The sequence below is a fragment of the Tenrec ecaudatus genome, chromosome X, assembly GCF_050624435.1.
Source record: "Tenrec ecaudatus isolate mTenEca1 chromosome X, mTenEca1.hap1, whole genome shotgun sequence".
NCBI classification, from domain to species: domain Eukaryota; kingdom Metazoa; phylum Chordata; class Mammalia; order Afrosoricida; family Tenrecidae; genus Tenrec; species Tenrec ecaudatus.
In genome coordinates, this window is record NC_134548.1 from 109,493,057 (window position 1) to 109,506,296 (window position 13,240).

At 39.4% G+C, this 13,240-nt stretch overlaps 1 protein-coding gene across 1 annotated transcript in view; it reads left to right on the forward strand.

The window, feature by feature from the left end:
• Window positions 1–13,240, forward strand: part of CENPI (centromere protein I) — a 96,684-nt gene that overhangs the window by 26,778 nt on the left and 56,666 nt on the right. The gene's annotated exons all lie outside the window — the stretch shown is intronic.

Here is a 13,240-nt window from a genome sequence, read left to right on the forward strand (position 1 = left end):
GACTTCATTGTTCGATTCCCCTTACTGCTCTCTTGGATGCCCTTATCGTTTCTCCCAGTGTGGTAGGGTTAGATGAGGCACAATTGCCACACTGTGTCTCCAGGGTTGTCCCCCTTAGTGCTGTGGGTCAGTGAGGGACGCCGTGTATCATGGTGGGGCCGGCCCTGTGGTCTTCTCTGCATTGACTGCTCTGAGCAGGAATATCATCCTTAGGGCTTTGTGGGTCAGGATGTGTTCCTTCTCTCTCCTTCCCTCTTTGTTTGCTCCTGTGTGCTCTGATCAGACATGTCCCTCTCCCTGAGCTGTAGCTTCAGTGCTGTCCTCTGAAGTGCATTCTTTTAGGTGGGGGGTAACCACATAGTTGGGATTGGGGCTGACCCTGCAGACCTCTCCATTGGTTCCCTGCTTCTTGCTAGTATGTTGCCTTCATATCTTGGCCACCAGGTAGAAATCTGTTCCCTTACTCCCTCTATTGTGGAGATATAAACAATACCCTCCACTTGGATGGGTTAATGCCCTGTTCCCCCACTATCCATGTCTTTTTCTTATTTCTTTCTTTCCCCCTCTTTTTTTTTTTTTTGCTGTCCTATGTATTCCTGGATTAAGTCTGGCCCCTGCCATAGTACCTGGATTTCACCCCAGGAATCTATGGAGCATAGTTGTACATAGTTGTACATTGGTTGCCATCATCATTTTCTAAACATGTTCTTTCTGTTTGAGCCCTTGGCATAGTGACATTTTGTAGTGATCTCTTTCTCTTTCTGTTTTTGTATCCCAGGTGTGTGGTGTGTAGATGCCAATGAATGCTTCATGTCCTTTCCCTTCCGTTTGCAAACTCCTCTGAGTAATACAGATCTATTTAGTTGTCGTTGCCTTGATTGTCCCCTCATTTTTTAAGGACAATTTTACTGTATAAGGAATTATTGATGGGCTATTGTTTTTCCTGCAGTATTTCATGTATGTTGCTCTATTGTCTTCTGGTCATTAGGATTCTGGGGAGAAATCTGTATTAGCGCTTTGGGTGGGCCCTTGGTATGCTATATTGTAATGTTCACTTCCTGTTTTCAGAATTGGTTGCTGCAAGTTTTATTGCAATGTCTCATGGAATGGACCTCTTTGTTTTTCTCCGTTTGGAATTTGCGTAGTATTTGCAAGTGTGGTTCCTTACTTAGGTTTGGGCAATTTTGAGTATCTCTTAGAAAATTATTTCTAGGTCATTGTTATTATCACAAATCACCGGCATTCCAAAAATTCTAATGTTAGATTTTTTAAAGTGAGTCCCACATTTCCATGTGGCTTTTCTTTGTTCTGTTTCTTTTGAGAATGAGTTTAGTTACTGTCTCCTAGTTCCCTTATTCTATATTCTGTCTGTTCATGTCGGTTTTGAATGTTTCCCTTGCATTTTCTAGTTCCCTTAAGTTATTCTTCAATTCCAGTATTTCTCTTTGCTTTTATTAAATGCTCTCTAGCTCCTTACCGAGTTTCTCATTTTATTTCCTGATCTCCACGAATTTGTTTTCTCTGTTTTTTGCTGCCTTTCAACGTTCTTACTACTATTGTTCGGGAGTTTTTTCTTTTTCTCATTATGTTGGCCTCCATAAGAGAACTGTCTGCTTCATATTTTTCTTTTATGATTTCATGTGTCTCTTTCTGAATGTGAGGTATTTTAATATTTTCTGGTGATATTCTGGAAATGGAAGTTTTCCGTGTTTCAAGGAATTATTTTCAGGTTTAACTCTACTGTTTCCTAAGTTCCACTAGAGGGCACTTAAGCCCTTTGGTTCTTTCAGTGCTGAGTCAGCAGTTCTATCTTAGGCTTCATCTTTGTAAAAATTGGGTTCTAGCCTCCATAGCTTTTAGGCATTTTGGAAATTTGTAATCCACTTCATGTGTATGAATTTACTGGTGTTTGAGATCCCACTGTCTTCTGGATTTCTTCCCTTCCCTTTCTAAAGACCTTGCTTTCCCTCTGTGACTAATTTTCACATTCATAGGATTTTCTACCGGGTCAGGTGGATGTAGTAGGAGCTGGCTTTCCTAGGATGAAGTTGGCGAGCATTTTATGTCCTTCCCTCAGAAATGACCCTGAGAAAGTGCTCGCGTGGTGACCATTTGTATGTAAGGAGCCAGTTATTTCTCCCTGTGTTGACTGTTAGGTGTATTTTTCTCACCCTGGCATGAATGTGGTTCTAGAGACTTCTGTGGCCCAGAGTTCTTGTGCCCACTTGCTTCTGGGGTCGGTGAGATTCAGTAGCACTCACTCACAGGATCTTGGCTTCCCAGTGCCCTGTCCCAGGTGTGTGACTTATAAATTCCCACAGCCAGTCTGCACCACCGTTATCAAACGATACTTTTTCAGTTTAGCTCCCATCTTGTGTTACTTTTTCAGTGTGTTACCTATTCCCTCTCCAACATGGTTGCAGTGAGCCAAGTCCTCTGTAGCCTTGGCCAGAAATTCTCAGCTTCTCTGCCAACCCTATTCTTCCTGGCCCTTGTCTGGGACTCCCCTTAACTCTCCAACACTTTAACTGCCACCAGAATCTCTGTGATCCCACTTTATTTGCTCATTTTATTTGTTCAGTGGGTTTGTTGCAGGGGGATAAAATTGTTTACTCCCCCATCTTGTCGTATCTCCTCACCTCTTCAAAGGTCATACTTCTCTGAACCTTTAGGTACAACTTTTTGTATGGAAGTATATTTCACTTCTCTTGATTATATGTCTAGGAGTAGAATTGCTGGGTCATATGTTAACTTCGAGGATCCTGAGTGGTGCAAACAGTTTGCACTTGACTCCTAACCTAAAGGTTGGTGGTTCAAAGCCATCTAGTGGCACTGTGATAGGAATGTGGAGCTTTTTTCTATAAATATTACAGCTAAGAGAATCCTAATGGGCAGCTTTGTTTTGTAACACAGGAGGTTGCCATGACTCAGAACTGACTTGACAACCAAGGGTTTAGTTTGGTTATAGTAACTATTGTTATTTTGTTACTTTTTGTTGTCAGTTAGGTGGGGATTTACATTGCAGCTCATAATTTGGTTGTTGTTGTTTTTTAACTTTTTGTTACTTCAGTGGGGGCTTACATTTCAGCTCATTACTTTTGTATTCAACAATTGGAATGACTTATCAATCTCCCTAACAGCTTTCCACGCTCCTTTCCCCTCTTCTTTCCCCCATCACCTTCTTGCATATTATTTGCCCCTCACCTCTTGTTCTACCCCCGTAAAGAGGGGCAGTTCTACTTTGTCCTGTAGGTTCACTGTGATTCAGAATTGACTCCATGGCAGAGAGTGAGACCCTCTAGCTGTCCTTCCCACTCCAGGTAGGCGTCAAAATCTGTTTCTTTCGGTATGAAAAACGTCTTGGTTTTGTTTTCCTTTCACAACAGTGGTCTAACTCAAGATTCGTCTTTTTGTTACTGACTGCCATCCCTCAGTGTAATGTACCCCAAATCATCTGTATCCTGAGATAGTTCAGTTTCATCGTTATTCTTTAGTGATACGTACTATTTGATTTAGCTTTTTGATGAACTGCCAATCTTTTTCACAGCAGCCTGTGCCATTTTACATCCTCAGTCTCTGTTTTGTCTTTTCTCTTTCTTAATAGTTTCCAATGAAGCAAAAGAGTTTTTATATTTTAAAATAATATTGGTGGAAATATATACACAAGAAAATACAGTCCACATTTTCTGTGTCTAATTCAGTGATATTGGTTACATTGTTCATATTGAATCCTCATTCTATCTCTACCCAAATTATTTAACTTCCATTAACTCAGATGTACTAACCCCTAAAAATCTCATCTATGATTTAAAGTTACTGTTGTTAATTTGATCTTATGGATAGTTCTTTAAGAGAATGCAATATTCAGAGAAATATTTTTTGACAATTGGCCTATGTTGTTCTTGGATTTAAGAATAGGTTTAGTACATTTCTTATATACTTATCTCTGTGGACATGCATCAATTGACACGTGATAGAAAGCACACATTTTCTTTAGAAAATAACCTATTTATAAACAACATATTTATACACTACTAAATTATAAATGAAACTATGTAGTACTGTATATTTATATAAATTAATAATCTAACATGCAATATTTGAGATACTGGCTTTGACATCTCATAAAGGTCGCTTGGCTCCATCAGAATGATAAGCTCTGCTATATTATTTGTCTTTACATTTGATGTTTACTTTCTAAGAGCTTCTTGACTACATTTATATTTATTATTGAAATGATGCTTTCGTGAGTAAAGCTAATTTATTGGGATTAATATTCATTTCACGTTCACATCAAATGACTGTGTTTCCGTAGAGGTAGGTATACATACCATACAGAGACTTTCTAGATTAGAAGGCTTAGAACAAAATTAATTTGCATATATATTTATCTCGTTCAATGGACAAAAGTCAGCATAAATGGTAGCAGGTAAATGTAAATGATTTCTGTGATTTTCATTGAGGAAATTGAAATATCAAAATGACACATCCTGTTAACCTAGTGTTAAACTTGACTTACAGGGATAGCTTTTGGTCAGGGCTTTAGATTAAAGCAGGACAATGGATTCAAAGGTTCTGCCAGTCTCGCTGATTCCATCCATTACATCCCCAGTCCATGGTGTGGTTGCTAAGTGTCAGCGAGTTGGTTCTGACTCCTCGCAACCCCCCTAAGTCCAACAGAGCGAAACACTGTGCAGTCCTGCACCATCCTCACAATTGTTATGTTTGAGCCCATTGTTGCAGCCATCCGGTTCTGGGTCTTCCTTTATAATTTTGATGACCCTCTACTTTACCAAATATGATGTCCTTCCTTGTGAAATCATCTCTCCTGACAACGTGTCCAAAGTACATGAGACAAAGTCTCGCCATCCTTGCTTCTAAGGAGCATTCTGGCTGTACTTCTACGACAGACTTATTGGTTCTGTAGGCATCCATGGTACTAGTAAGTATTCTTCACCAGCATCATAATTCTAATGCATTGATTCTTCTTCATAGTCTTGCTTCTTCATTGTTCAACTTTCACATGCATATGAGGCAATTGAAAATACCATAGCTTGGGTCAGGCAAACCTTAGACCTCAAAGCAACATCCTTGATGTCCAATACTCTAAAGAAGTCTTGTGCAGCAGATTTATGTAATGCAGCACATCTTTTGATCCCTTGATTGCCACTTCCATGAGAATTGATTATGGATCCAAGCAAGATGAAATCCTTAATAACTTCAATATTTTCTCCAATTGTCAGGATGTTACCTATTGATCCAATTGTGAGGATATTTGTTTTCTTTACACTGTGTTGTAATCTATTCTGAAGGCTGAAATCCTTGATCTTCATCAGCAAGTGCTTCAAGTCCTTCTCCCTTTCAGCCAGCAAGGTTGTGTCATCTGCACAGCACAGGTTAATACGCCTTCCTCCAATCCTGGTACTGTAATTTGTATTTTTGTTGAATTATAGAGCTTTTGTTTATATTTCTTTATATTAGACCCTTATTGGGTTTATGGTTCCTCAATATTTTTGTATTGTCTGAGTAGTTTTGTATAGTAAGTTGTCAGTTCACTCTTGATTGACTTTATTTTGTGTGGCCTAATTCAACACTTTCTATAGGTATAATTCAGTGACATTGATAACACGTTTTTCAAATTATGCAGCCATTCTCATTCTCATTTTCTGGACTGCTCTTCCTTCATTAAGATACATTCGCCTGACAGCATGTTCAAAGTACACTAGACAAAAGTTCCTTTTTAATAATTACGGTTGATGTTGCCAATTGAATCCCATATAGCATAATGCTCAAGGCAAACCTTTTTACTAGTTTAGCTAATTTATTGTTGGGTTTTAAGAATTCAGGAAATATTGTTTAGGATTTAAAGAGTATCTCAGGGTAATAGTTTCAAGGTTCCATCAGTTTCTCGTGACTCCAAAATGTCTGGATTCTATGAGAATTTGACTTTCTGTTCTGCATATCCTTCTTTTAATTAGAATTCTTTTACAGAATCTTTGATCAAAATGGTTGTTAAGGTAGCTAGGCACCAACCAGTTCTTCAGGTCTCATGACAAAAGCAAGCAGCTGTTCCTGGAGGCAATTAGCCTAACCACACATGACACATCCTCCTCCTATTTCAGGATTTTTCTTCCCCACCCCCATTATTCCAGGTGAATAAAGACCAGTTATTTTAACTTGGATGACCACTTGTAAACATTTTTCTGTTTTGAAAAACTGCAGAAGAGATGAACCACAACTGAGTACAGAACTAGTACAGAATGTGATAGATTCAGGACAAATGATCCAAAGTGGTCTAAGTAAGTATGAGGAAGGTATACTTCTCAGGTGTTTTCGGTGATCAATGGTGATGAAAATTCTAGATCCGTAGACACAGAAGTTCTAGACAGCAGCAACAACTTGTTCAGAACCCTTGATAATTTATAAATTATTATTTTGTTATATCTTGCTCTCTCCGACATCTCCTTCACCCACTTTTCTGTTGTCCGTCCCCCAGGGAGGAGGTCACATGTAGATCCTTGTAGTCGATTCCCCCTTTCCAACCCACCCTCCTACCTTCCCAGTATTGTCACTCACACTACTGGTCCTGAAGAGATCATCTTCCCTGGATTCCCTGCGTTTCCAGTTCCTTTCTGTACCAGTGTACATCCTCTGGTCTAGCCAGATTTATAAGGTAGAATTGCAATAATGATAGTTGGTGGGGAGGAAGCATTTAGGAACTAGAGGAAAGTTGTGTGTTTCATTGTTGCTACATCGTTGTTACTGGCTCGTCCCCTCCCTGAGACCCTTCTGTAAGGGGATGTCCAGTGGCCTACAAATGGGCTTTTGATCTCTATTCCCCACCTCATTCACTATGGTAAGATTTTTTGTTCTGATGATGCCTGCCTGTTACCTGACCCCTTCAACACCTTGTTATCGCACAGGGTGGTGTGCTTCTTCCATGTGGGCTTTGTTGATTCTGAGCTAGATGGCTGCTTGTTTACCTTCAAGCCTTTAGGATCCCAGCCACTATACCTTTTGATAGCCTGGCCCCATCAGCTTTCTTCACCACATTTGCTTATGCACCCATTTGTCTTCAGTGATCATATCATGGAGGTGAGCACACAATGATAGGGTTTTTTGTTCTTTGATGCCTGATAACTGATCCCTTTGGCACCTCGTGATCACACAGGCTGGTGTGCTTCTTCCATGTGGGCTCTGTTCCTTCTGAGCTAGATGGCCACTTGTTCACCAACAAGCCTTTAAGACCCCAGACACTATATTTTTTGACAGCTGGCCACCATCAGCTTTCTTCGCCACATTTGCTTATCCACCCGCTTTGTCTTCAGCGGTTGTGTTGGGAAGGTCAGCATCATAGAATGCCAGTTTAATACAACAAAGTATTCTTGCATAATACTAACACTATAAATAGATGCACATAGATCTATTTCCTCATCCTCATATATAAATATATTTACATGTGTACATGCCTCTATTTACACCTCTTTAAATGCCCTTTGCCTCCTAGCTCTTTCCTCTATTTCCTTTGACTTTGCTCTTGTTCCACCATCATGCTAAGTCTTTATTTGGGTTTCAGTAATTCCTCTTGGTTACGTTACCCTTGATCACGACCTACCTGGCTTCCTACATCCTCCCCACCACCGATTTGAATCACTTATTGTTCCCTTGTCCCTGGGTTTGTTAACACCACTACCTTTCCCCCCACCGCCTCCTCTCTCATGCCCCCCGGAACTGTCGGTCCCATTGTTTTGTCCTCCATATTGTTCATCCAGCCTATTCTATTTAGACAGACCTGCGGAGATAACAACATGCATAAAAACAAGACAGCAAAACAAAGCAACAATGCATAGCAAAACAGCAACAAACCAATGACAAAAAACAAAGCACAACAAGAAAGAATAGCTTGTAATTAGTTCAAGGACTGTTTGTTGGCCTTTAGGAATGTTTTCCAGTCCAGTCTGTTGGGGCACCACACCCTGGCCCCAAAGTCCACGTTCAGCATTCCCTGAGGACCTTGCCGCTCCATTCCTTTGCTGTTCTGTTGCACCCATGACTTCAGGAGTCACTGGGCTAGGTTACTGCCTCCAACCTGGGCTTTACACTTGCTCCACAGGGTCGGAAAAGCACTGGCTCAGTTGCACACACTGTGTCTCTGGTGTTGTCCCCTGTAGGGCTATTGGTCAGTGTTTCATAGTGGGGCCGGCCATGTGGTCCTCTCTGTGGACTGGCTGCTCTAATCGGGAACAACGTACTCAAGGCCTTGAGTGCCAGGATGTGCTCCACTCTCCCCCCATCCCTTCATCTGCTCCCGTGTGCTCAGATCAGATAAGTCCCTTTCCTGGAACTTCAGATTCAATGTTGTCCTTTGAAATAAATTCTTCTGGGGGAAGGGGCAGGTGTCCACGTAGTAGTTTGGATTTGGTCCGGCCCCTCAGACCTCTCCACTGGTTTACTACTCTATGCCAGCATGATGCATTCACATCTTGGAGCACTGGGTTGAAGTCTGGTCCCTCTTTGAGGGATGGATCTTACTTCATGTTTTCTACATGTGGAAATACAATTTTCTTAGAACCCTTTGTTGAAGTGACTATCCTTTCTACATTGAATGGACTTGGCACCTTTGTCAAAAAATCAGTTGATGATAGCCCTAGTGGTTATGAGTTAGGCTGCCAACCACCAGGTCAGCGGTTTAAAACCACCAGCCACTCCTCAGGATAACAATGAGACCTTTCTGTTTGTGTGAAGATTTGCAACCTGAAAAACGCATAGGAGCAATTCTCTGTCCATAGGGTTGCTTTGAGTTTGAATCGGCTCGATGGTTGTGAGTTTTTTATCAATGTATGGATTTAGTTTGGGTATGTAAATGCTGTTAAACCAGTTAGAGGTGGTTTTTCTATGATAGTTATATAATGTTTTAAAACAGTGAAATGTTAGCTCTTCGTTTGTTCTTCAAAACTGCTTAAGCTATTTGGAACTTCTGGACTGTATATAAAGTTAGTTTTTCCATTTTTGTTTTCAGAATTCTCTTTGCTAGTTGATAAAAACAAGTTTTTTTTCTTTTAAAATAATTTTATTGGCGTATACTTCACATATCATACAATTTAATATAAAGTTCAGTAGTATTAGGAAGAGTTGTACATTCGTTACCACAGTTCCAGACCATTTTCTTCTCATTGTTAGCTTCTTCTCAGTGTTGTTAGCTCCCCATTTCCACCTCTCTCCCCTACCCTGCCCCTAAAGTAATAATGAATCCAGTTACTGTCTCTATACCGTCACCTATCATAGATTTCATACATAGAAAATCATATAAAACACAAGCAAGAAGCAAAAAAAACAAAATCAACAATTGCAAGACAAAACTTAATAAAACCTCAATTGAAAAGAAAGCAGAAATTATTAAAACAGAAACAACTTTAAAATGGGTCAAAAGGGAGATCAAATGATAAGCTCTTACGTTTTAACCTAACTCCATCTGCTGTAGTAGACGTTACACTGCTCTCTGTTTAATGGCAAGGCTCTTCACATGTCTGCGTTATGTCCAGTGGACATTCACCAGAGGCTTAATCCGGTTGTGACCCCTACAAATGAATTTGGGGATTCCACAGCCATCCATAGCCTTCTGCAAATAGTGTGTTCACAATTTATACTTTGATACTACTCCCTCCTTAGGATTTGTATTTTGTTATTTATAATCCTTGGATCACCCAGGCTAGTGTGCTTCTTCCATATGGACTTAGTTAATGCCTCCCTTAGATGACTGCTTGTTTGAAGATAAACCTTTACAATCCCGGACACTATTCTTTCGAATAGCTGGGTAGCATTATCATTTTATGTTAGAGAACATTATACATTATCCTCTTGAGGCATAAAGTAATCTATTGATAGTGTCATTAATTTAGCCAATGGTATAGAATTTAAAACACTATTGAGAAAAGTACACGTATAGGCTGATATCAGACAGAAATACATGAAATAACTAAATACTATGTACACAACAGTGGGGTTGGTGTTAGGGCAAAACTTTCAATAACACTCATTCACAAAGGCAGAAACGTGTCTTCCAGTCTAATATATGGCATGAGAAAGCAAGGATGCCATTAAAATAGTAAATATATGGTGGTCTTGGGCCTCCGTTCATTGGGCACCCACGTTGGACTTGGGTCCCGCTGTTTCTTTGTTTTGTGTTTATCTTTTACACTGAAACTGGACTGATTTCACAAAGTCTACAGACTTTCATGTGGATTCTTTGGTACTTTCTCTATATAGGATCATGTTATTTGTAAATAGATATTATTTTACTTCTGTTTTCCCCCCTAATTTGGATACCTTTTCTTTTCCATGCCAGTATGATAGTGAATGCATGATAAGAGGGCATTCTTGACCTGCTCTTGTTCTCAGGAGGATTCTTGGTCTTTCTCCATTGAGTATAGTGCTAGCTCTTTTGTTTTGTTCGTAATAGATACTTTGATTTAAGGATCTTCTTTTTTAACTTTCAATTAAGTGGTTTATATAGCAGATCATTGTACATTCAATAATTCATACTCATTATTTCAATTCATCTGTAATTTTCTCCATGTATTATCACTTACTCATTTCTTCCCTTTTTTCTGTTTCCATTCCTTCTTTTTTTTTATAACGCTCTGAAAGTTGTCCATGGGTAAATGTTGCGCTTTTCATTTTAAATAGTTTATTCTTATAACATGGGGGTGCGACATTCCTTTATCCTCCAACCTTCTTTTACCCTATTCCAACACCAATATTCCCTTCCATGGCACTGTTCTTCTTTGCTGCTTTTGATAATCTCTTGCAATGACTACATAGAACTCACAGACAATATGATACTCATGAGTATGGGGTTCATTAGGGAAACTAATAGTTTGCGAGTTGGTATCAGAAATGGTCAGGGTACAACAGCTCTTAGAATAATTAACCATTTGAGATGAAAAAGAATAGCATTTACCCAAGAACCAAATTCCGAGGGTTAGGAAAGAAGGAGGAATGGAAACAGGACACACAGAGAGAATGTGCGGTAAGTGATGATACATTGTGAATTAGTTGAGGGTTCACTGCTCAGATCATCAGCTTTATATTTAGCAGTTCATATACATTTTGTTTCATCCATTTCAATGCCCTCAATGTAACATCACTTAGTCCCACCTCCTCCCTGAGTTTCCTATTTTCATTCCTTCTCCTTTCTTAATCCTCTGAACTTGGTATGGTTCATATTCTAAGGTGTTGTGTGTATTCGTTAGCGTGACTGTTCCCCTTATAGACATATCCATTGTTTGACAGAAAATTGCGTGACAGAGATGAGTTCACTTCCAAACTGAAGGATAACTAAGAGACCAGAGTCTCAGAGGTTCTACCAGTGTCAATTTAACCAGTAAGCCTTGTCTCTTGTATGATTTTGAGTTTTGCTTCACATTTTTCTCCCAGTCGAACTTGCACCTTCAAAGGTAATCGATCCCTTTTAGAGTCGTTGGTAGTGGTAGCCTGACACAATCTTCTTCTGGCCTCAGGACTGTGAAGACTGATGTTTACATGGTCTGTTAGTCGACTGGACCACTTATGTACATGTATTTTCCATTTTCTTCTCTTTTGGACTTGGAGAAAGCAATAATTGCAATGTAGATGACTGCTTACGAGCATTTAAGATCTCAATTGCTACTCGCCAATTTAGGATATACAACCACGGCTTTGTGTTTGTATCCCTTTTTCTGTTAAAGATAGCCCTTTCCCTATAGTTTGTAAATCATTACAGTGGATTATGGTACCTAAGTATCAGTGTAAAGGCCTGTATCTGTGGACCTTTCCCTGGGTAAATGGGGATGGATGAGAAAGGGCTTTGTGTGAACAGTTGGGGTCTGGTCTGGCCAGGGCTGGGAAGCTGGCATTTCTTTGACCTGGTTTGATAGAATTGGTATAGCAAACAGGACTAGCTTCAGAACACCCTGACTGCTCTGAAGGACAGAGGAGATGAGAAGGTGGAGCACTAAAGTACTCTGTGGGATACTGTAATAGTGGACATTCTCGATCAACAACCCATGCAACTTTATAGCTCAGAAAGTGAATACTAATGTAAAATATGGACCTTTGTTAATTATGGACTTTGGGGTTCATCAATTATAAGGAATGTCAGATAAAAGGGAAAATTATAAGGGGAGAGGAGTATATGGGAACTCTGTATTTTATGCTCAATAGTTCTGAAAACAAAATTATTCTAAAGGATAAAACCTACCAAAAAATAGGAATACTGCATTTCCATTTCCCATTTGTTGCCATCCTTATTTCATACTGTATTTGTTTAAATAGTTTTCATATATTAAAGCAATTTAGGAACAACAGAATTGTATGTGAATGGATATATTGGATAGGGTAAGATACGGCAATAAATGCATGAGTGAATGAATGAATATCCCGAGGGGATAGGGTGAATGAGGGAGGTGGATAAAGGGGAGCTGATATCAAGGAGTTCAAAGAGAACGAAGATGTTTTGAAACAGAGTGTGGCAGCAATTGTACAATTCTACTTGATGTGATTGAACTATAGAATGTTATATCTGTGAGAACTCCCAATAAAATGATTTAAAAGAAAAACAATTTGGTTATTTCCTTGGATTTCTTCTTAGTGACATGACTTATCTGCACAGCCAGATGTAGCAAACACAGCAGTGAATAGCATCTTTCACAGTAAAACCATTGTTTTGATAAACTTTGTTTCATTTATATAAAGCTACTCGACACTACTACATCATACCATTTTCAGATTTTTCTAGTAAATTTCCAAGAACTAATAATCAGATATGAATATTTCCTTTGCCCTGTTTTCTTGCCCCTCCCCTTTTGTCTTAACCCTTGATATCTAAATTAAAGATGAATTGACTCTTTGTAAGGATGATGGTATAGTAGTTAAGTTCTTAGCTGTTAATAATTAAAAGTTCAGTGATATAGTAGCTAAATTCTCAGTTACTAACCACGGAAAGTTTAGTATTTTGAACCAACTAGCTACTATGGAAGAAAAAGATGAGCCCGCCGGCTTCTATAAATTTGATAGTCTTGGAAAATCTATGGGGCAGGTCTACAGAGTCACTGTGAATCAATCAACTCAATGGTAAGCAGTAACAAGTTCTGAAGCCAGAGGTGGTTCAATGGTAGAATTCTCACTTTCAAGGTAGGGAAACCTGGCCTTGATTCCTAGCCAGCATACCTGAAGCATACCCACCATCCATCTGTCAGTGGAG